Source organism: Aethalodelphis obliquidens, unplaced genomic scaffold (assembly GCF_003676395.1).
Source record: "Aethalodelphis obliquidens isolate GAN/ISIS:26980383/991018 unplaced genomic scaffold, ASM367639v1 scaffold54, whole genome shotgun sequence".
NCBI classification, from domain to species: Eukaryota; Metazoa; Chordata; class Mammalia; order Artiodactyla; family Delphinidae; genus Aethalodelphis; species Aethalodelphis obliquidens.
The window spans coordinates 3,509,295-3,533,720 of NW_020837998.1; the positions used below are offsets into that span (position 1 = coordinate 3,509,295).

At 34.3% G+C, this 24,426-nt stretch overlaps 1 pseudogene; it reads left to right on the forward strand.

Moving 5' to 3' along the window:
- Positions 1–3,486: 3,486 nt before the first annotated feature.
- LOC113609049 (aurora kinase A-interacting protein pseudogene) lies at positions 3,487–4,150 on the forward strand (annotated as a pseudogene).
- The last annotated feature ends 20,276 nt before the right edge of the window (positions 4,151–24,426 follow it).

The window sequence follows — 24,426 nt, forward strand, 5'->3', positions numbered from 1 at the left end:
TAAATTTTATTTCCCAAATTATTTTTATTATTTTCTCCATTAAGCACACATTGATTCCTGTTTAGAAGGGAAGCTTGAAAGTGTGTAGGCTTTAATATAATGCATTATATCTCTGTATGGCTTTGTAATTTTTAAACAATTAATACATTAGATTAAATGATAGCAACAACTGCTGACTCATGTTGTTCTACATTAGAATGAATGGATAATTGTCAGCACTATCTTTTGAAGGACTTGGAAAGAGTTCTATATTGGAATCTCATCTTCTCATCTTGTACTTTAAAAATAGAGGACTTGTGGTTTATGGAACCTAACAGATGTTAAAACAATCATAAGGGAATGCTGATTTGTATGGAGGATGAAGCAATTTGAAATAGTTATAAACTATTTTATTTTGTAGAAGCAAATTCAAGTGTGTCATGACATTTCTGTTAAGGCTAAATCTCCAATTTTGAATCTACTAATTTTGCACATCGGCTAACTTTATGCATTTTCTGCAATTTGACTACATGCTTCTGAATAAGTCTTTCACTGAGTTGATATAATTAAGAAATGAAAAAAAATAACTTATAATTCAAGGTATGATTTTTTAATGTTTTTGATGGATAGAGGAGAGGTCAGATTTTTAGTCATGTGCATTCTATTAAAAGAAGGCTTTAAAGACATAATTCTGTACTTGTTGTGACATTCTGTAAAATCAGAAAATATTTCTATACTCTAGTTTAACCCTTAAGGGTCAAATGCATGGTCAAAAGAACATCAGTTCATGTCAATGTTAATGATACAAATGTCTCCCACTTCACTTTTTAGTGTTTTCAGGGTTTGTTTTTTGTTTTGGTTTGGGGGAGAGCTTCAAATATATGCTTTATATGCATTCCAGCAAAACTTGTGTGACCAAGTGATGCACAAACATTGTTTTCCAACTGCTCAGTCTTCTTCACTTGCAAATATTCAAACACAGAGATGTAACTTGGTATCCTAAAACTATCTCAACGCTTAGACATTTAAAGTTGCTAGTTTATTAGTGTTTTTAAAGGATCAAAAGTGTTAATTTATTAGAGAGAAATGTATTTAATTCTATAATACATCATACTTAAATTATATGAACAGTCAATAAGAGTAGGAGTATGAGTGAGTAACCTTGAATTTAGCATTACAAGTATACAATATAGTTTTACTTTAATAAGACTAATTCTCAGAAATAATAAAAACAAACAAAACTCTCAGTAGCTGAACTAAAAGTTCAGGGTTTCAAAAATTGGCTATTTGGCTTAGAAATGGAATGTAATTGAACCGTCTGTTTCAAAGAAATGTAAAACTAATGTTGGGTGAGAAGAACCATGGCCTCTCCACTCACAACATGCGCTTAACTCTGAGTAACCAGCCACAGCAGACTATTGCTAGAGGACACTAAGAACATAAAGTGCCTCCCACACAATTGACACAGGTGTCCAGGAGCCACTGAAATTTGAATGTACAGCAAAAACACCAACAAAATCCCTCCAGCACTCCAGATTTCACACTAAGCAAAAGTGTCAGCAGACCCACTGCTGGAAGAACTTGAAGCCTGTGGTTCAATGAAGGTAGGCATTGCAACAATAAAACCCAAACTGAGCTCAACTCTGGATAAGATTGAATCAATCTGCCCCAACCCTCCTCCTTGGATCTGCACATATGTGCACACACATACACACACTAAAGACACTAAAAGACTTGACAAATAAAAACACTACTTTTCATTAAGTTGTTAAACAGATATACTTGTAACAGCAGGATGATATGACATGTTTCTTTAATACAATAACATTTAATGTTTGAGCATATGTTATGCAGGCATACTTTTTTGGCTTTTGTTCCATGTGTACTCTTGTACATGTTATGGGCAACTCTGGAATTCAGGAAGTAATATGGCACCGATAGTTAGCATGTGATTAAGATAATAGAGTATGGCAGTAATTCAAAAATTTTAATAGGCATCAAAATCACTTGAGGAGAATATTAGAAATGCAAATTGCAATGTACTATTTCAGAAATTTAGTTTGTATAAGCTATATGCTGAGTCAGGGATATGTTTTTCTCTCTCTTAACTCCAGTGTATAGAATTGTGTTTTATGTTCACTTCATGGAATATTGTCATCACAGCCCTATGTTTGTTAAAAGATAATTTTAGCAAGTTTTATTCTTCATCCTTCTCCAACTTATTTTTCCTCTACCATAGACATACACTTTTATGAATTTGATATATGTCTTTCCAATCCATCTTGCATACCATCTCTATATTTATATCTAGATAGGTAGTAAATAAACAGATTGATCTGTGGAAATATAAAGTTTTGTTTTTTATGTGTTTTTTAAATATGGTATTCTGCTTTATTTTGTCTTACTTCTTTACTGAATATAATTCTAAAACTTATGCATGATTTATTGTGTAATTTTAGTTTAAAGCGCATTACAATACATTGTATATACATTTCATGCATTCATTCCACTATAGATGGACACCTAGGTTGTCTCCAACTCTCTGTTACCACAAATTAAACTAATGAACAAACTAAAACATAGCTCCTTGTGCACCTGGCAAAAGTCTATTTTATTTATTTTTTAATATATTTCCCAGTTATGGAATTGCTCGAACATAAGCATCCTCAATTTTACTGAATATTGCTATAGTGCCTCAAAACATCCACAGCAGTTTAAATTCCCACTGACTATATATGAGGGTTTATGGTTCCCCAGATTCCTACCAACATTTCAAATTATTTGATCCTCTACTTTTGCCCTCTAATAATTCTAAGGTGACATGTTAGTGACACTTTATTTCTAATGTCTCTAATTACTGTTGAGGTTGTGAAAACTTAATAAACAAAAACCTTAATTAGAGTCAGGTGACCAGAAGGGAGAGCTCTCACACCATGTGATGATTGCAGAGCCCAACAAAAAGAAGAAAGACTCCTCTTCTTTCCTGGCAAGGACTCAGCCAATAAAAAGCCATGGACGCCTTGTAAACTATAACTCCCCCAACTTCTTATTTCTCTCTATAAAGGTGTTCTCCCTCCTTGCTCTGCGAGGACTTGCACTGACTCTATATGGTTGCAGACTCCTAAATAGCAGTTCTCTGTTGATGCAGAATAAACCCATTTTTCCTGGAGAAAAATCTTGCAGTCTATTTGTTTTACGTCAATATTTCGGTGGCCTATAAGGGGACCAGAGAAGACCCTTAAAGGCTCCATGGCTGGTGAGCAAACAGGTGCAAAACCCCAAATTGGCGGCAGCGGAATGGTCAGTTGAGTCTCCCGGCTGCGTCTGGGAAGAGTCAATGTGAGGCTGCGGCGCGTGGGCTCCAGGGACAGCCGAGGTGGACGCAGCCGGTTGGGGCTCGGGTCCTAAGACTGGAGTGTCGACACCACCCAACCGGTGGGTGCCTCGGGGTGAAGTTAGGCTCAGGGAGGCTCTTCTGAGCGTCTGGGGTGCCACTACACACAGACCATGTTCGTGGTGTGTCTGACTTCCCAGCTGCTCAAGGCTGTTCCCTGGGCAGGCTGCAGTGCGCCCTGGCCTGTCTTTGGGGTGCTGGGCAGGCATGACTGCAGGCCTCGCTACAGCACACAACCAACAGGCCCAAGTGGGGTTGCCTCCTTCCCTGGCAGGTGGGTCCACATGTAGCTTGAGGAGATGTGGGTCCCCAGGAAGATGTCCATCAGCCCCCTGGAGGGCTGGCTGACTGTTCACTACCCCCTGCCCAGACTGGACGCTGGGACCCCAGGGACTGTGTCTCTAGCCCAATTCTATCAGTGTCCACCAGCCAGGTGGGGGAAGGGGTCGAGCAGAGTGGTAAGGAGGTCTGGGATGCACCTCAGATACAGTGCAAAAATGTGCTCAAGATCCACCGGCAGAAGTGGAATCATCACAAGTAACACAAGCTGGTCAAAAGGACCTGGTACCTGTGGCAAAAAGTCAGGGAAGGACACCTGAACCGGAAGCAGATGAAGTTGGAGAGACACCTGAGGTGCATCTGGTGGGAGGCGGGCCTGAAGGAAGCCCCCAGGTTGGCAGACACCCAAGATCTACCTGAAGGGCAAATGAGCCTCGTGTGTCTTTCCCCCAGCCCTGTTACTGCTGATGACCCATTGTAATAAATATTCAGAGAACTCAGCTTAAAAAAAAAAAAACAAAAAAAAATAAAAACAAAAATTGAACTCCAATAGCTCACTGCTTTTCTTGCCAACCTCGGAGTTTGAAGGTATGTCTTTCTACTGTATCTGAGCTCATGCCTTCTATGCATTTGAAGCTTTCCAGGATTTATTCAGGATCTATTTAAAGGTTTCTCTTTTTTTTTCTGGTTAAGGCTTTGTTCTGTATTGAAGTACTCATATGGCACGTTGGTCTGATCTAGAGATCAGACTGTTTTAACTGAAACTGGCCAGCCTCTGGCCCATTCCCTTTGGAAACAGGCTGTTTCTTCTAAAACTGGCTAGCCTTCAAACCTTTCTTTTAGGAAAAGGGGTTGTTACACAAAACTGTACCAGTTTCTCAGCATTAAGCCTATTCTTTTGGATTAGGGGCTGTCCTATGGAAATGGGTTGGAAAGCCTTTGGCCTGGCTCCTCTGAGACCAAGCTGTTTTCTTATAACTGGTAGGTATTATGTTTACAGGCTGTTTGAGGTACAAGCTGTTTGAATTGAGCTGTTTAAGCTGTGTGAAAATTATTCTTTTATTCTAAAGGAAACGAGATTCCAGTCATCTAAATATTTTGAGGATGCACCCCCTATAGGGCTTCCAGACAATTTTATGTTTAAAAACCATGGCCCTTCCTCATGTGCTTTCTAACTAAATGAACCTACCTGACCTAAGGCAATTTATAATACCAATGCCCATTATGGAGAACTTTCAAAATCCCCAAACTTAAGTTCCTTAAAAGCAAATTGGACTACAACAGCTCAGAAGTTTCCAAAACTGAGTGACTGCTTATTTCTATTGTTATTTTGAGGTTTTCCAATATTAGCAAAAGTCTATAATTCCCTTTCTGCAAAATACGAATTTAAAATTAACCGAGGCAGGCCTTCACTGGTGGTGCAGTTTTAAGAATCCCCCCACCAATGCAGGGGACATGGGTTCTAGCCCTGGTACAGGAAGACCCCACATGTCATGCAACAACTAAGGCTGTGTGCCACAACTACTAAGCCTGTGTTCTACAGCCTTCAAGCCACAACTACTGAGCCCACATGCCACAACTACGAAAGCCTGCATGCCTAGAGCCTGTGCTCCGCAACAAGATAAGCCACCACAAAGAGAAGCCCACACACCATGACAAAGAGTAGACTCCACTTGCTGCAACTAGAGAAAGCCCGTGTGCAGCAGAAAAGACCCAATGCAGCCAAAAATAATTAAATTTATAAAAAAATGAATAATCACTTATTAAAAAGAATAAAATAAAATAAAATTAACTGAAGCAAACATATAAATGAAGAAAGATAGAATGGCTCTGAAAACCTCAGGCTCTTATTCCATGGCTTTTTTTTGTCCACGGCTCTGACTCTGGTACCATCTTGACTTTCTTTTTCAGCATTTTGTGGCCTAACTCTACACCCAGCATCATCTTCCTCCTTCCCTTACTACTCTATACCCTTAGTTTCCCCGATACTAATTCTCTCACTAAATTTCTTTTCTCTGAAACTCTCCCCAATTCCTTTTCCTCTGACTTTATCAGAACGTCTTCCTTAAAAATTAAGCCTTCTGATGATTCAGACACTAAACCCTTAATTTCCTATATCCCTGGTCTAAAGCTGAACTGTGAACCATAGTCAAAGATCTTCCCAAAGTAATCAAAATCCTCACAGATTTGCTGAGGAATTTAATATAGTCATTCAAACTTATCAACCTGGTTTCTCTGACTTAATATCAGCTAGTTTATATGCTTTGTATTATATACATAATACAAAGGTCAGGGGAAGAATTGTATGAAAACCACTAATTGGAAAAATTTTGAAAGCTCTCTAGAATTACAATCGGGAAACAAGCCCACTATCTTATTATATGACCAGGCTAGAGCAATTGCTAGTTGACTTCATCAAGTAATTTCTTGGGCTTTTCCAAAGCCTGCTGATTGGAACAAAATTTGGGCTTGCACACAAAAATCTGATGAACCTGTTTATGAATATTACAATCAAATTCACATTGTTTTTTTTAAAAAAATTCTGGTCATCCTTCAGATGCTGATTCCACCCAGGTGGTTTTTAGCTCTATGTTTATTAAAGGGCTGAATTAGGACCTTTCCTTTCTAGTAAAAAGACCTGGGATAGAATGGGAAACTATGTCCACTCCTGATTTAGTTAATCTGACAAACCAGCTCTCTTGCACCCTAGATGAATTACCTATAAAGAAGACCACCAAAATGATTAATCTTCAACTCCAGCAAATGAAGACTCATAAACAAAACCCAAAACCTCCCAGTTTCAGCTATTATTGCAAACAGCCAGGATATTGGGACCAAGATTGTTACAAATTTAAGTGCTTTAGGCACCTTCAGCCCTCTAACCAGCCTTTCCAATGTTCTCCCAATTTTCAGTGGTGTGGCTTCAAGGAACTACAGGAACACTTCCAAATCCTCCCTGTTAATTGGCTTGGAAAAACGTTACTCCAGATTGGGGATTAATCACTTCCAGTCCTAACTGACACCAGAGCCATACTCTTGGTGCTACAATCCCCTACTAGAATATAGCCCCTGTCTGTGAGTACTAAAATAGTTTAAATAGTGGGAATCTCTGGTGAACCTCAAAAAGTTTCTGAACCCATTCCTTTTTGTTTAGGCCTTCTGAGAGATACACACATTTTTCCCTTAGTTCCCCCACCCCTATCCATTTCTTAGGCCAAGACTTCTTAAAGTATTATGCCAGGATTTCTTTCTCCTGAAAGAGGGAAATAATGCTAGAACTTGACAATAGTCATCAAAATAACCAACTTGGTGAATTAAATAACTCTTTGACATCTTTTATTTGCTCCATCTCTGATGGTACTAAAGCTGATTCTGGAAACACTGAATATTTGTCCCTATTGAATAAGCTACCACTGTCCTAATGGGCAAAATCTTCAACTGATATGGGGAAAATTCACAGTGCACCTCTCATCAATATTCAAAAAGACTCCTCAAATCCTCTTCCCAGAATTAATCAATACCCTATAAGTATTCACAGTCATAAAGCTTATAATAGAAGATTACAAGTCTCAAGGTCTCATTATCCCTTATACTGGTCCCTTTAACACTCCCATTTTACTGGTGAGAAAACCTAAGTGCTGATGGTAGAGGTTTGTCCAGGACCTCCAGACAATAAACCACATTGTTATCCTTGACATCTTGTTGCTCCTAACATACATTACTAACATCCATTCTCAGCAAAATTAAATTTATTACTGTAATTAATTTATGCAGAACATTCTTTAGTATTCCAGAAAAATGAAGCTAGACAATGCCTTTTTGCCTTCACTCAGGAAAACAAACAAGCAAGCAAACAAAAAACAATTCACCTGGATAGTAATGCTTCAGAGTTTTACTGAGAAACCTTATTTTTCCCCAATACTGAATGCTGATATAATAAAATAAAGTTCGTTAGATTTTCTACATTGTTACAATATGTAGATTATTTGCTCTTTTGATTCTTTGCTCACCTTCTTAAGCTTCCCCAAAGGAGACATCCACAGGACACCATCTACTTGCTAAATAAAGCATTTAGCCTTAGAGGGACATAAGGTCGCCAAAGAAAAATTGAAGCTTGCTTAAACCCAGTTTTGATACCTAGGTATCTAATATCAGAACAAGGGCTACATTTAGATCCAGATAGACTTCATGGTATCCCAAGGGTCTCAAAACCCAAAATTAAGAACTAACTGCAAAGTTTCCTTAAGCTAGTTGTTTTTTTGCCAAAGTTGGATTCCAAATTTTCTCTTATGGTCAAACTTCTATATATTTTATTCAACAGTAACAACCCCCACTCAATTGTATGGGTAGAACTGGATTACATAGTCTTCAAGGCCTTAAAGGAGAGTTTTATAAACCCACATACTCTTGGGCATTCCAATGATCAGATTTCCTTTTTCCCTTTTGTATGTGAAAAGAAAGAGAATGCCCTTTGAGCTACTTACCCCCAAACACGGGGACCTGTAGGATATTATAGCCATCAACTGGACCCTGTAGCATGGGGAAAACCCCTTACCTTAGAGCCATAAAGGCCACTGAGATCATTGTTTTGGGATCCCCTTTAACCATTTTTGTATCTCATATAGTAGAATTTCTCCTGAATTTTCATCACACTCAACATATCTCAGTCAGCAGCCTCACCTCCTATGAAGTCCTTTTGTTAACTGTTCCTCACATAACTCTTTTATGTTGTAATAACCTTAATCCTGTTATTCTTCTCCCCTCTGTTGCCAATGGAGATTCTCACAACTGCTTCATGTTGATGGATGACCTCTTGGATTCTTGTAATGATCTACAGGAAATTTGTTTGGGTAACATTGACTTCTTTTGGTTCACTGATGATTCTTATTTTAAAGGTGACAAAGGCAAATATTGTGCTGGGTGTGCTATTGTAGCCCCTTTGATATTGTTCAGGCAGCATCTTTACCTATGGCTACTTCAGACCAACAGGCTGAATTATAGGCTTTTACTTAGTCTTGTACTATAGCCAAAAACAAAACGGCAAATATTTATACTGATAGTAGATATGTTTTTGGAGTAGCTCAATATGTGGGTGTGCTGTGAATGCAAAATGACCTCCTTATTCACAGTGGAAATAAAATTTGAAATGCCCCCTATGTTCGGGACTATTTGAATGTAACATTTTAACCTGCTGCTTTGTTATTATTAACATCCCAGGTCATGCTAAACTTGACTCTCTGGAAGCTAAAGAAAATCACCTTGCTGACATTTATGCAAGGAATGCTAGCATTTAAGGGACCAAAAGCAGCCAAATCTCTGTCTTAGTTCAAAGGGATATTTCCCCAAATGATAACAGAAAACTCGGTAGAAAACCCCAACAATTGGCCTCAGGAAAGTAAAAACAAGATTCAAAATTCAACAATTGTTGGTTTAATAAAAAGAGGAAGCTCTGGATCAAATAAGAGCCCAGTCTTGCTGGAGACTCTGAAATCCCCGCTTCTCACCACTGTACATGTAATAAACGATTGGTCTACTAACAAAATAATAACCTTAAAGAATATTGGTGGAGAAACATTAACAAGGCCACAAAAATTGCCTACTTTACTTGTCCCACTTATCCAAGATTTAAACCAGGAAGGCCGGTTTGTACTGCTCCTGGACATTTTAAACCGTCTAATGGACAATTCAAGGTGTGGCAACTAGATTTCATACAACTTCCTTCATCTCATGGTTATAAATAAGTTTTAGTCATTTGTTTGTATGTTTTCACACTGGACCGAAGCCTTCCCATACAGATAAGCTACTGCCTTTTTTTGTGGCTTAAGTTCTCTTGGGAAAGATTGTCACTACCTGAGAAACTCCTCTCAAACTTTATAGTGATCAAATAACCCATTTTACTGTCCAGGTACTTTGATAAGTCTTTTCCCTTTACCCAGTTTTACAACATTTCACTGCACTTACCACCTTCAATCCTCTGGTTTAGTGAAATGCGCTAGTGGCATATTAAGACTCTAGTGGCAAAATTTTTATCCTCCAAATACATTAGCTGAAAATATTTCTATTGGTTTACTAAATCTTAGATTCACCCCTTCTGAAACTCATAAACTCTCACCCTTTTAGATAGTCACAGGAAGCCCAATGCACTTGGCTCCTGCTGATTTTGCCACACAACTGATTAAAGGAGAGATACTCCAATATTTTGAAGCCTTAATTTCTTTTATTAAAAATAACCATGTTTTGTTAGAGCAATCTTTTAACAGTCCATTTTTGGGAGATAAAGAACTTAAACATCTCATCTTGCATCCAGGAGATCTTGTCTGTTGGAAAAGAAAAAAACACCAGAAGAACTCTTCAACCTCTCTGGAAAGGCCCCTCTCAGGTATTGCTAACCTACCCTTGTGCCACCAAACTTCAAGGAATAGACTCTTGGATTCACATGACACAACTTCACATCATCTGGTGACCTGAAAGTAAAGATTTCCCAGAACTGAAGCAGATGATATCTCATGAGATAGCTTTCTTAAAATATCTGCATCAGGCATGTTGGAAGTTTGTAGCCAAACTTTGATGGTGGCATAACCCTTCAGATTATCTGTAATTTTGATAATGTATAGGCTTTAAATGAAAAGTGCCTGAGAGTTCTCCCTCCTATTCTTCCTTGTTACCCAAATGTGACCTTAATAAGTTTCCATTCTGCATACTTTCCCTCTAATTTGAGACACTACACACAGGAAAGTTGCTTTCTGACATTGAGGAACAAAAAAGAAAAAGCCACTGAAACTACAAAGCTGACTCTTGATCAGTGACGATTTCAGAGAAATCTTGATGAAAAGGAGGAATGTAAATAAATAAATAAGTAAATAAATAAATAAATAGAAATCTCAATTTAAATAGAGTCAGGAGACTAGAAAAGGAAGCTTTCACACACTGTGACAATAGCAAAGCCCAAGAGAAAGAAGAAAGATTTAATCTCTTTCTTGGAAAGAGCTCAGCCAAGTAAAAACCAGGAACTCTTTGTTTACTATAGCCCTCCCAACTTCATTTTTCCCTCCATAAAAGTGTTCTCATTCCCTTCTGTGTGGGGACTTTCATGTGGCTGGCCATGGTTGCAGACTCCCAAATTGTAAATTCTGCTAATCCTGAATAAACCCATCTTTTCCAGAGAAATATCTAGAAGTCTATTTGTTTTAGGTCAACAAGGTTTAGCGTCCTTTTGTATAACAGTTGGTCTTTTGCTTTTTGCCTTTTCTCTTTATTCACTCAATATTTATTGAGTTAATATTTTGTGCCAGACACTGCACTAGGCATCCAGTGATCAAACAGTGAATGGCTTTTTCATATCATTTGCTTATTTTTATGTTATTTTGTTTTTATATTGGATTTCTTGTCTTTTTATTGCTGATTTGTAGGAGTTTTTGCTTAATCTAGATATTAAATTTTTATTGGTCATAACATTATAAATTACTTTTCCTAGTTTCTTAACTATTATCTTTTATTTGATTTTCTTTTTGAATATACATGGAATCTTTATTTTAAATAATACCTCAGATGGTTCCAATGGATAGGTGATCCATGGATAAAAGCTGGAGAACTGTTGGGTCTGGACTTGTTCTCATGTATCTGTACTTCAGAAAGCATGGATATGAAAGTAATATATTTAGATGTTACTAACAAAATTTTGCTATTTAAAGAGAGCAGAATCTCTGGAATACCTAATACAGAGGATCCGGCACTATGAAATACTGTTATATTCAACAAACTTCTCTTATATATTGAAGCAAGGACAGGTTACAACACAGCATGATGAATACTGTATTGTTTTCTAACCTCTAATGGAATCACATTGCCTTTATAATCTGAGGACATGTTACTCTTTTAAATCAAATTGTCTCATTATAGTTGTGTCATTAGCTTTACATATTTTTTACAATAAGTGAGTCTTCTGAAAAATGCTATAGCCTAATATCAGAAGCAGACAGAGTATAACTCTCTCAAAGGTTTATCAAGGCACCAGAAATCTTCACATTATTTTGTGTTTTATTGAATTACCACTATTTTTTCAGGCATAGTTTTATGTGAAGACTAAGATACAAATGATTTTCTTTTGATACTTAATTCTGTTATAAAAGACCAATTTATTTTTTCCTTAGAAGAATTTTTTTACAAAGGAAATATAATAGCTAAGTGGAAACTAAATATGATAATTAGATGGCAAGATTTCTTTAACTTACTTTTTTTTCTTATAGTCATTATCTGACATTAAAGTATAAAGTCACCACTTCTTTCCATGAGAATAGGTCCCCATAATCAATCTCTTCGCCATGGTGAATTTTTAAGCAATATATTTAAACAATACTTTATTTGTGGAAAAAAATCCACTTGAACTTAGTAGCAAAAGCAGTTGAATTCTATCAAAAATCTTGTTTGTATCTATTTAATGCTAAGTGATAAGTTTAACTGATGTGTTTACTCCTCTCCAGTTATTTTGGTAATGTTTATGCAAAGCCAATATTTACTTTTTAAAGTTGTTTAAGCCCTAGCTAAATCTCCTTCAAGGTAAAAAATGATGTCTTCACTACTAGATGTTTTAGATTAATCTCTATTTCTATCAGTCTATCATTAGCCTGACTGTTTCTTAGGGCAAGCATGCAACAACATGGGATCATAGTACCAGCAACATGGGATCCCCCAGAAAGTCAGTAGCTTATAAAATAAATGGAACCAATTTTCGTATGACAGAGGTCTTTGTCCTGAAATGCTGTTGAGATATTTATGCATGTGTAGTTGAACAAAGGAATGCTTAATTTTTTATAATGTATTAGTTTTTTTTTCCATGTAACAATGTACCCCAATGCTCTGTGGCTTGAAACAACTATTTTAATTCACTTTTGTTCAGGTGAGCAATTTGAGCAGCTCTCAGTTGGGTGGTTCCCTATGGGCTCACCCTTGTCTTGTGTCCTGCTCTTGGATTTCCCAGGACTAGCTGGTCTAGGAAACCCTGAGTAGAGAGTGTCTCTATTCTATGTGGTCCCTCATCCTCCAGCAACTTAATTCCCAGGCTTATTCACATGGCAATTGGGCAAGGTTCCAATGAACAAATGAAAGCATAATAAACTTACAGCTTAAGCTCCTAACTGGAAAATAGTCCCTTAAACTGCATTCTATTGGCCAAAGCAAGTTACACTGCAGAGTCAGATTCAAAAGAAGGAAGAATAGCTTCTATCTCTTAATGGGAGAAACTACAAAATAAGATTGCAGGAGGTATGAATACAGATGGGAATGAAGGATTGTGGACATGTTGCCCTTTATCACAGGAGCTAACAATTTTCGTTACTTTACTAGTGCAATAAACTTTACAATTTTTTGGTTGACAAAATATTTCATTCATTAAAAGACAGATAAACCAACTAGCAAAACAAGTATATGTATTTTTAAATTATAGGTATAGCTGGCTATCATTGTTAATAAAATCTAAATATGCCATTTGTTAGTATAGTAGATATTTCATATTTAAGTCTTTCTAGATACACAATATTAAAATAGTAATATTAAATAGAGATCAGTTTTGAAGATTGATTTTATTACTGCTATTACTTGGTTCATAGTAATCATATAAAATCAACAAAAGCTTCAAATGCAAGGGACTATTCTAAGATAGAAGAGTAATTAAAACAGATTTTTAAGCAGGAATGTCTAAGACAAGCATTTTGGTGATTATTATATGATGACAAACAGGATACTTCATTAACCATCTTTTATTTCCCAAAGAAGCTGTTTTCTTGTTTTGTTCTTTTTTAATTCCAATCTTTTGTCTGAATAACTGTAGATCTGACATTTTAGTCTATAAAAATCAACAGCAGACATACCCCTCTCTATTAAAAGATTTATTTCCAGAAACTTGGAACTATACTAAAAAATTGAAGTTTAGTGAGAAAAAGACCCATGTCTCTGGCATACATTGTTTGTCAGAAAACCAATGACATTTTACTTCGATGTTGAAAAGTAAGCAGGCTAACCTTGTTTCTAACCTGGAAACAAAAGCAAAGTCATATCATACTCTCCTGGGGGTACCCTGAAGGAGTTAAGCAGGTAGGGTCCATGGTGAATTACTATAAACATCACAAAGAAATCTTTTGCGGCTTAAAGTTGAGCTGGTTCATTTTGTCCCTCAATTTACAGCAAGCAGAGAGCCACTACTTTTTCTTCTATTAATATTTTATAGATAACCAGACATTTGCAGAATAAGCACTTCAAAACACTGGTAGACAAAACTGTTCAGAGTCAAGGATTTGTGACTTATGATTTACTTGAAGATAAAATAAGTTATCAAAGTCACTGAGATAATTTGCTTTTCTAAATACAAGTTTGAACATCAGAGGAAAAAATTCCTCTACATTCAGCAAGAGACCATATATACAATGAGAATGTTTTCAGTCAGAGAAAATTGGAATCAAACATGGGCATTCCAAGCTGTTTATATGTTCTTCATTGTTTACCATGCATATTTTAAAACTAAGCATTATTTCAAAAATATACTTGAAGCAGAATATTTCTGGATTTAAATTTAATGTGTTACTTTTTCTTGCACCTATGATTGGTTATTTCAGTTTATGAGGGCATGGTATTGGTGGTAAACTATTGTGAGAATTATTGAAATTCTTATGAAAACGTTTCTATTTTGCAGAGAAATTGCAGAAATGAAGCAAGTATGACTGGATCAGTGTAAATAAATATCCACTACTAAAAACCAACTTAAAGCTCATATCCTTATGACAGATTTTGGGTGGAGTCAGCTGGTTTTAATCTATATAGCATAGCTCTCACTTGAAAGGCTATTTAAAAAAAAAATTAGCCATGGATGTACTCATGTGAAGACTCTATCTGGATCACTAAAAACCTACCATTTGGTGTTATCTGGGATTATGCATTTCAATATGCTTTGAAAATTAGAAAATTATTTTTGTAAATGCAGAATAGTATCATAATAGATTGAATGCGAAAATATATATTTATTTGGTGAAGCCACAAACTGTCATTTATAAAGCTTCATTTTATGTATTGTTTTCCTCTAAGGTAGAATGGTGTACTAGGATATGTACAAATGGAAGTTCATAATCTTTTAAAACCCAAGCCTGCTACCTGTTATTGAAAAGTGGTAATAACAGGACAGGATCATAAAGGAGATCAATGTTTAAGCAATCAGGTATTTTGAGTAAATAATAGAAAACAAACCTAAAAGTAAATATTAATCCATATGTTAATTTTTGCTCCCTGCCTAAAGGATATTCAAGATACTGGCACAAAAACAGACACATAGATCTCTGTAACAGAAGAGAGAGCCCAGGAATAAACCCACACACCTATGGTAAATTAATTTATGATAAAGGACACAAGAGTATACAATGGAGAAAAGACAATCTTTTCAATATGTGATGCTGGGAAAACTGGGCAGCCACATGTAAAACAATGATATTAGAACATGTCCTCACACCATATACAAATATAAACTCAAAATTGATTAAAGACCTACGTGTAAGATCTAAAACCATAAAACTCCTAGAAGAGAACATGGATGGAACACTACATAAGTTACAGCAATATATGTTTAGATTTGTCTCCTAAAGCAAAAGAAATAAAGCAAAAATAAACAAATGGGACTTAGTTAATATTTGCAAATAATATGACAGACAAAGGGGAAATATACAAAATATATAAACAGCTCTTACAATACAATATCAAAAAACAATCAAAAAATGGTCAGAACACCTGAATAAACATTTTTCCAAAGAAAGCATACAGATGGCTAACAGGCACGTGAAAGCAGCTCAACATTGCTAATTGTTAGAGAAATGCAAGTCAAAACAACAATGAGGTAGAACCACATACCTATCAGAATGGCTATCATCAAAAAGTCTACAAATAACATATTTTGGAGAGGATATAGAGAAAAGGAAACCCTAGTCCACTGTTGGTGGGAGTGTAAATTGGTGCAGCTACTGTGGAAAACAGTATGTAGATTCCTCATAAAATTAAAAATAGAACTACCTTATGGTCAAGTAATTCCCTTCCAGGGTATATATCCAGAAAAAATGAAAACACTAATTCAAAAAGAGAATGATTAATTTTGTAAGAAACCAGCAAACTGTCTTTCAAAGTGCCTATATATTTTTCATTTCCACCAGCAATGAATGGTATTTCCTGTTGCTGCATATCCTGGCCAAAATTTGGTATTATCAGTGTTTTGCGTTTTGCCACTCCAATAGGTATGTGGTACTATCTTATTGTTTTTCTAATTTGCCATTCCTTGATGACATATGATGTTGAGCACTTTTTATATATTTATTTTCCATCTCTATATCTTTGTTGGTGAGATGTTTGGCCCATTTTTTAAAATTAATTTTTATTGGAGTACAGTTGCTTTACAATGTTGTGTTAGTTTCTACTATACAGCAAAATTAATCAGCTATACATATACATATATCTCCTGATTTTTTGATTTCCTTCCCATTTGTCACCACAGTGCATTAAGTAGAGTTCCCTGTGCTATAAAGTATGTTCTCCTTTATAATTAGGTTATTTCCTTATTGTTGAATTTTAAGAGTACTTTGTGTATTTTGGATAATAGTCCTTTATCAGATAAATCTTTTTAAAATATTATACCCCAGTTTGTGGCTTGTCTTCTTGTTTCCTTGATAGTGATTTTCACAGAACAGAAGTTTTTTATTATAATGAAGTCGAATTTATCAATTCTATCCTTCATGGACTGTGCCTTTCATGTTGTATTTAGAGTCAATACTTTTAACATCTTTATTGGATTATAATTGCTGTACAATGTTGTGCTAGTTTCTGCTGCACAAATAAGTGAATCAGCTATATGTATACCTATATACTCTCCCTCATGAGCCTCCCTCCCTCCCTCTGCATCCTATCCCTCTAGGTCATCATAAAACACTGAGCTGATCTCCCTGTGCTATACAGAAGCTTCCCACTAGCTATCTATTTTACACATGGTAGTGTATATATGTCAGTGCTACTCTTTCAATTTGTCCCACTCTCCCCTTCCCCCCAACCATTGTCCACAAATCCATTCTCTACATCTGCACCTCTATTGCTACCCTGCCACTAGGTTCATGGGTGCCATTTCTCTAGATTCCATATATATGTGTTAATATATGGTATTTGTTTTCCTCTTTCTGACTTATTTCACTCTGTATGACAGACTCTAGTTCCATCCACATCATTACAAATGACTTAATTTTGTTCCTTTTTATGACTGAGTAATATTCCATTGTATATATGTGCCACATCTTCTTTATCCATTCATCTGTCTATGGACATTTATGTGGCTTCCATGTCCTGGCTATAGTAAATAGTGATGCAATGAATACTGGGGTACATGTACTTTGAATTATGGTTTTATCAGGGTATATGCCCAGTAATGGGATTGCTGGGTCATATGGTAGTTTTATTTTTAGTTTCTTAAGGAAACTACATACTGTTCTCCATAGTGGCTGTATCAATTTACATTCCCACAAACTTTACAGGAGGATTCCCTTTTCTCCACACCCTCTCCAGCATTTATTGTTTGTACATTTTTTGATGATGGCCATTCTGACCAGTGTGAGGTGATACCTCATTGTGGTTTTGATTTACATTTCAAATCAAATGATGATTAGTGATGGTTAGTGAGGTTGAGCACCTTTTCATGTGTTTGTTGGCAATCTGTACTTCTTCTTTGGAGAAATGTCTATTTAGGTCTTCTGCCCATTTTTGGATTGGTTTTTTTTTTTTTGATATTGAGCTGCATAGGCTGCTTGTAAATTTTGGAGACTAATCTTTTGTCAGTTGCTTCATTTGCAAATATTTTCTCCCATTCTGAGCACTGTCTTTCCATCTTGTTTATGGTTTCCTTTGCTGGGCAAAAGCTTTTAAGTTTCATTAGGTCCCATTTGTTTATTTTTGCTTTTATCTTCATTACTCTAGGAGGTGGGTCAAAAAGGATCTTTCTGTGATTTATGTCATGGAGTGTTCTGCCTATGTTTTCGTCTAAGATTTTTATAGTGTCTGACCTTACATGTAGGTCTTCAATCCATTTTGAATTTATTTTTGTGTATGGTGTTAGGGAGTGTTCTAATTTGATTCTTTTACATGTAGCTGTCCAGTTTTCCCAACACCACTTATTGAAGAAGCAGTCTTTTCTCCTTTCTAAATTCTTGCCTCTTTTTTCAAATATAAGTTGACCATAGAAGCGTGGGTTTATCTCTGGGCTTTCTATCCTCTTCCACTGTTTTATATTTCTGTTTTTTGTGCCAGTACCACACTCTCTTGATTACTGTAGGTTTGTACTACGGTCTGAAGTCAGGTAGCCTGATTCCTCCAGCTCTGTTTTTCTTCTCAAGATTGTTTTGGTTATTCTGGGGCTTTAGTGTTTCCATACAAATTGTAAAATTTCTTGTTCTAGTTCTGTGAAAACTGCAATTTGTAATTTGATAGGGATTGTGTTGTATCTGTAGATTGCTTTGGGTAGTATATTTTCATAATATTGATTCTTCCAATCCATGAACATGGTATATCTCTCCATCTGTTTATAGCATCTTTGATTTCTTTCATCAGTGTCTTATATTTTTCTGTATGCAGGTCTTTTGTCTCTGAAGTAGGTTTATTCTTAGGTATTTTATTCTTTTTGCTTCAGTGGTAAATGGGAGTGTTTCCTCAACTTCTCTTTCAGATTTTTCATTGTTAGTGTATAGGAGTGAAGAGATTTCTGTGTATTAATTTTGTATCCTGTGACTTTACTAAATTCGTTGATTAGCTCTAGTAGTTTTCTGGTGGCATCTTTAGGATTTTCTATGTATAGTAACATGTCATCCGCAGAGTCAGTTTTTATATAAGGTGTGATATGGGAGTCTAGGGTCATATTCTTGCATACAGAAGTCCAATTGTTATAACACTATCTGTTGAAAAGATTTTAATCTCACAATCAATATGTAAAATATTTTATTTTACTTATTTTGTATTGAATTATATTTGACTTACAATTTTTTTCACAATGAAAATGTTTTATTGATTTTTCTGATTACATAAATGATACACTCATTATAAACACATTCAAACAGTACCAAAAAATATTGAGCAAAGCTCTTCTGAAATCCCACCATCCTGAGACAACTGCCAGGAGAATTTTAGTTGGCTTACACTTTTGTATTTTTTCATGTGTACAACATAGTGATTTGATATTTTTACTCATTTTACACCATACAAAGTTATTGCAATATTATTGACTATTTTCCCTATATTATACATTACATCTCTTTTTCTTATTAATTCTATAGCTGGCAGTTTGTACCTCTTAATCCCTTTTACTTATTTTGGCCATCCCCATGTGCCCTCCCCTCTGGCAACCACTACTTTGTTCTATGTACCTATAAGTCTGTTTCTGTTTTGTTATATTTGTTTTGTTTTCTTAGAGTCCACATGTAAATAAAGACATACAGTATTTGTCTTTGACTTATTTCACTTAATTTAATGCCATCTAGATCCATCTATGTTGTTACAAATGTCAGAATTTTATTCTTTTTTATGGCTAAATCATAGTGCATTGTAAATATGTACCACATCTTTTTTACCCATTCCTATCAGTGGACTTTCGTGTTACCTCCATATCTTGATTATTGTGTATAATGCTGCAATGAACATTGGAGTGTATATATCTTTTTGATTTAGTGTTTTTATTTCCTTTGGATAAATTCCCAAAAGTGTAAATGCTGTATTGTACAGTAGTTCTATTTTTAATTTTTTGAGGACCTTTTATACTGTTTTCCATAGTGGATGTAATATTTTACCTTCCCTTTTTTCCACATCCTTAGCAACAATGGTTATTTTTTGTGTTTTTGATAATAGCCATTCTCACTCTTTATCATAATTGTTTGAGGTACTCTACTCCATTAGCTTTTCCATATAAATTTTAGAAAAAGCTTGACAAGTTTCCAAAAAATATGCTAAAATATTGATTGGAATTGTGTTGAATCTATATGTCTATTTAGCTAGAATTGACATGTTAACAATACAGAGTCTTCCAACCCACTATATATATATAATTTCTCAAAATTTTTATATATATTTCTCAAAATTTCTTTCATATAAATTTTTCAAAATTTATTTCATAAGTGATATATAATTTTTAGTATACAAGACCTGTACATGGTTTGTTAGATTTACATGTAAATATTTCATATTATTTTTCATAGAATCTGAATGGTATTGTATTTTAACTTTTGGTGTCCAGCTGTTGGTTGCTAGTATATACAATTGATTTTTATTTTTATTTGTTTTTTCTGGATCTGGAGACTTGCTGAACTCACTTATTAGTTCTAGAAGCCTTTTTGAAGGTGCCTTGGGATTTTTATTTTAATGTGGAAATTATTCATCTGTGAAAGAGACAGTTTTATTTTTCCTTTCCATTGTATATGCCATATATGTATCTATATCTATATCTATCTATCTATATATATATTTTTTTTTGCCTGACTGCACTGACTAGAACCCAGTACTATTTTTAATGAATGGTGAGTGCAAACATACTTACCTCATTCTTGAATATTAGAAGAAAATCATTCAGTATTTCACCATTCAGCACAATGTTAGCTGTAGACTTCTTGTACATGCTCATTTTATCAAGTTGAGGAAATTCTCCTCTATTCCTATTATTCCCCGTTTTTTTTTCTTTTTGATATGAATGGGTTTTGAATTTCATCAAATGCTTTTCTGCATCAACTGATATGATCATATGATGTTTCTTCTTCAGTTTGTTAACATGGTGTGCTATATTGATTACTTTTCAAATTTTGAAACTGCCTTGCATCGTTGGATGAACTCATTTAATCATCATGTATAATTCTTCTAATGCATTGCTGCACTATATTTGCTAATGATTTTTTAAGAATTTTTAATCTATATTTATGAGAAATATCTGTCCGTATTTTTCTTTTTCTGTTCTTTGTTTGGTTTTCATATAAGGGTAAAACTTGCTTCATAAAATGAATTGGAAAATGTTCTGTCTTCTTCCATTTTCTAGAATAGACTGTGGAGAATTTGTGTGAATTCTTAGAATTCTCCAGTGAAATCATCTGGGTCTGGTGATTTCTATTATGAAAATTTGTTTTTAATTACAAATTCAATTTATTTAATATTGATGGAGCTATTTAAATTATTTATTTCACACTGAATGAATTGTAGTTTTATTTCTGATATTTGGTCCATTTAGTCTATGTTGTCAAATTTAGGTATATAGAATTGTTAATAGTATTATCTTACTATCCTTTAAACATGTGTAAAATGTATAGTGATATCCCCTTTCCAGATATTGTTAATTTGTGTCTTCTCTTATTTTCTAAGTCAAAGGTGTTAATATTTCAGTAAAAAAAAAATCTGAACTTGATATTGATAAGAATGATGTACCTCATCTATTTCATGCTTATTTAGTTATTGATAGTGTTATAGGCAATTCAAAGGCAATATTTCACTTAATTCTAAAATGCAAACTTGAGTTTGGCTTTATTATCTATTTTCATATTTCCATGATCCCACCAGCAGTAAATGGCAGAGTTTGGATTTGAACACAGATAAGTCTGACTCAAAAGATCTAGCTTTAATATCCATTACAAAAAAATTTATTAGGATAGGCTGGGGACCCCTTATAACTTTGTTTCTAGGGAAAATAAATAATTTTATGAGCTTCAAATTTTAACTTAGAAATGTTTTAGTATTATTTTATCTTTATAAGTTGGGTTATGAATTCATGTGTGTGTGATCAAGTAATCAACAAGGTTACTTCTTGATGTATAGTTAATGATAATCTAATTAGATGAATTAACAAAACGTGTCAATAATTGTGATGTTTTCCATAATAAAGTTAAACTAAATAAACTTAAAAAGCCATGAAAACAGATACAACTAAATATTATCATTTAATAGAAACTAGAAGATTCAATATAAAAATGTTTTTCTATGTTTGCATTGATTTCATTCACAAAAATATTATACTTTTATATTGATTATTACAATCTATTTAAATTTTCCTCTAATTCAAGCAGAGTGATAACAGCTTACATGGGTTTCTCCTTTAATTGCCACTTTTTATGTCTTTTTAAACATTATAAAAAGTAAAGCTCAATATTTTATTTAAAGATTTTTAATTAACTCTTTGTAAACAATTTGATTAAAGGATACAGTTTTACATTAATTAGTATTTCAAAATAACCCATTAACAGTAGGAGAGCACCAGTTTTTCATGTTTCTCTGTAGCAATATGAAGTAAAAATGCCACAACTGTCTTCTAAAATTTTTTATATTTTACTTTTAATTTATTAGATTTTATATAGGAGAAAATTATTCTACACAGATTTTTTGAGTTTTAGTTGCTTTTTTCAGGCAATATACTTATATTTTCACTTTTAAATACTTATATTTTAAGCTAGAACCACATTAAGCATGACAAAATGTCAGTAACAATTTTGTGTCTATTTACATTAAAACACAATACATACAATTATTGTTTGTTGAATAATAAATGCCAATTAATGTATTTTCTTAGAGTGTTTATATATCTATTTATAACTTATAAATGGAAACATGCTATGGATAAAATTTATCCTCCCCTTTTACTTATATAATATTATTCCTGATAAATTTTTATGTTTCAGAATTTTGATAACTATGACTGTAATTGGCCACCTGGTATTTTATCTAATCCATGCCTTATTAAATATGTATTTTATCTATTTTTGACACATATATTTCCAATTTTGATTATCATAAACAATTTTATGATAAAAATGTGTATGTGTGCATTTTTATGTGTATGTGTGTGTGTATGACCTTTTCAAACAATTTTCAAAGAATGGATTTTTAGTAGTGAAATTACTATGCTAGAAATTAAAAACAATTTTAAATCTCTTGTTTTCTTCAAATAGTATGTGGTTAATTTAAAATAGAGATAAACTCTTTTAATTTGGAAATCTTGAATAACATTATCCACTGCTGAATTTCAGAGTTTGATTGATAAAAATCAAAATATCAGGATATATCTAAAATCCTTTGTAATTAATTTAGTTATATTAATATCAGGTAATTTTAACGTTTTTTAAAAAAATTTGATTACATCTTACCACCAGCATTAATTTTCTTCATATACTTTACAGTTATGTTAAAATGTCTGTAAAATAATTGTTTCAAGAAAAGGAAATTGAAAATATCTAAGCAAATAGATACACAAGCATGCATTATCCTATCATATTCTTTCCATTAGTGTATTCCCTTTAAAATTATGGTGTTCATTGCAGCTCTATTTGCAATAGCCCAGAGATGGACACAACCTAAGTGTCCATCATCAGATGAATGGATAAAGAAGATGTGGCACATATATACAATGGAATATTACTCAGCCATAAAAAGAGACGAAATTGAGCTATTTGTAATGAGGTGGATAGACCTAGAGTCTGTCATACAGAGTGAAGTAAGTCAGAAAGAGAGAGACAAATACCGTATGCTAACACATATATATGGAATTTAAGAAAAAAAAATGTCATGAAAAACCTAGGGGTGAAACAGGAATAAAGACACAGACTTACTAGAGAATGGACTTGAGGCTATGGGGAGGGGGAAGGGTAAACGGTGACAAAGCGATAAAGAGGCATGGACATATATACACTACCAAACGTAAGGTAGATAGCTAGTGGGAAGCAGCCGCATAGCACAGGGAGATCAGCTCGGTGCTTTGTGACCGCCTGGAGGGGTGGGATAGGGAGGGTGGGAGGGAGGGAGACACAAGCGGGAAGAGATATGGGAACATATGTATATATATAACTGATTCATTTTGTTGTGAAGCTGAAACTAACATACCATTGTAAAGCAATTATACTCCAATAAAGATGTTAAAAAAAATTATGGTGTTTAGATATTAATAGTAAAACTCTTTTTATTGTACCACATTGGGCTTATATGTTTAGTTTATATAATTACAGTTTCACTTTTTTAAGTCTTTGAGATGTTATATATTTGGCAGTAATCATAACTATTATGAGAATAAAAGAAATGGTCCATAAGGTAACAACTCATGGTTTAATTCTTCTCATTAAGCTACCTTATTTTGTGTGATATACACATGTTCTACTCAGTAAGGTTTAATAGCCCTGTTCTTACCATCATCCATATGCAGGCCTATAGGTCAATGACAGTCATTACTTAATAAACATGTAAAGAAAGATAAACTCAAACAGAAGTGAACAAAAAATCACTCATGACAGTTTTGATTATAAGGTACCAGAGTTTCCTGCAGTTTGGTTTTACCAACATCTTCAGCAGTAATCTACTTGAGCAGATGTTTGAGAGTGCTGGGAATCCTGAATAAAGTTTGAATTCTTATCTGCATTAGTGCTTTCAAGTACACAGATAAGAGCATCATTTCAAATATTCTGTTAGAGAGTAGTAGAGCACAAGTTTCAAAATCTGAGAGGACAGGATTCATATTTTTCTCCAGAGTTTATTAGGTGAGTAATCTTGGGCTAAGGTATAAACTTCTCTAAAGTTTATTTTCTTTATTTGAAAGGGGAAAATTTTCTAAATTATAAGTTTGTGATGAGAATTAAACAATCTAATATCAAGTGCCTAGTAAAAGGTATCTGTTTTTAGTATTAATAATTAAAGGAAACTTCAGTCATTACCACCTGCACTTCTGTTTTATATCAACCTTCTAAAATCTATTTTTTTCTCCATTT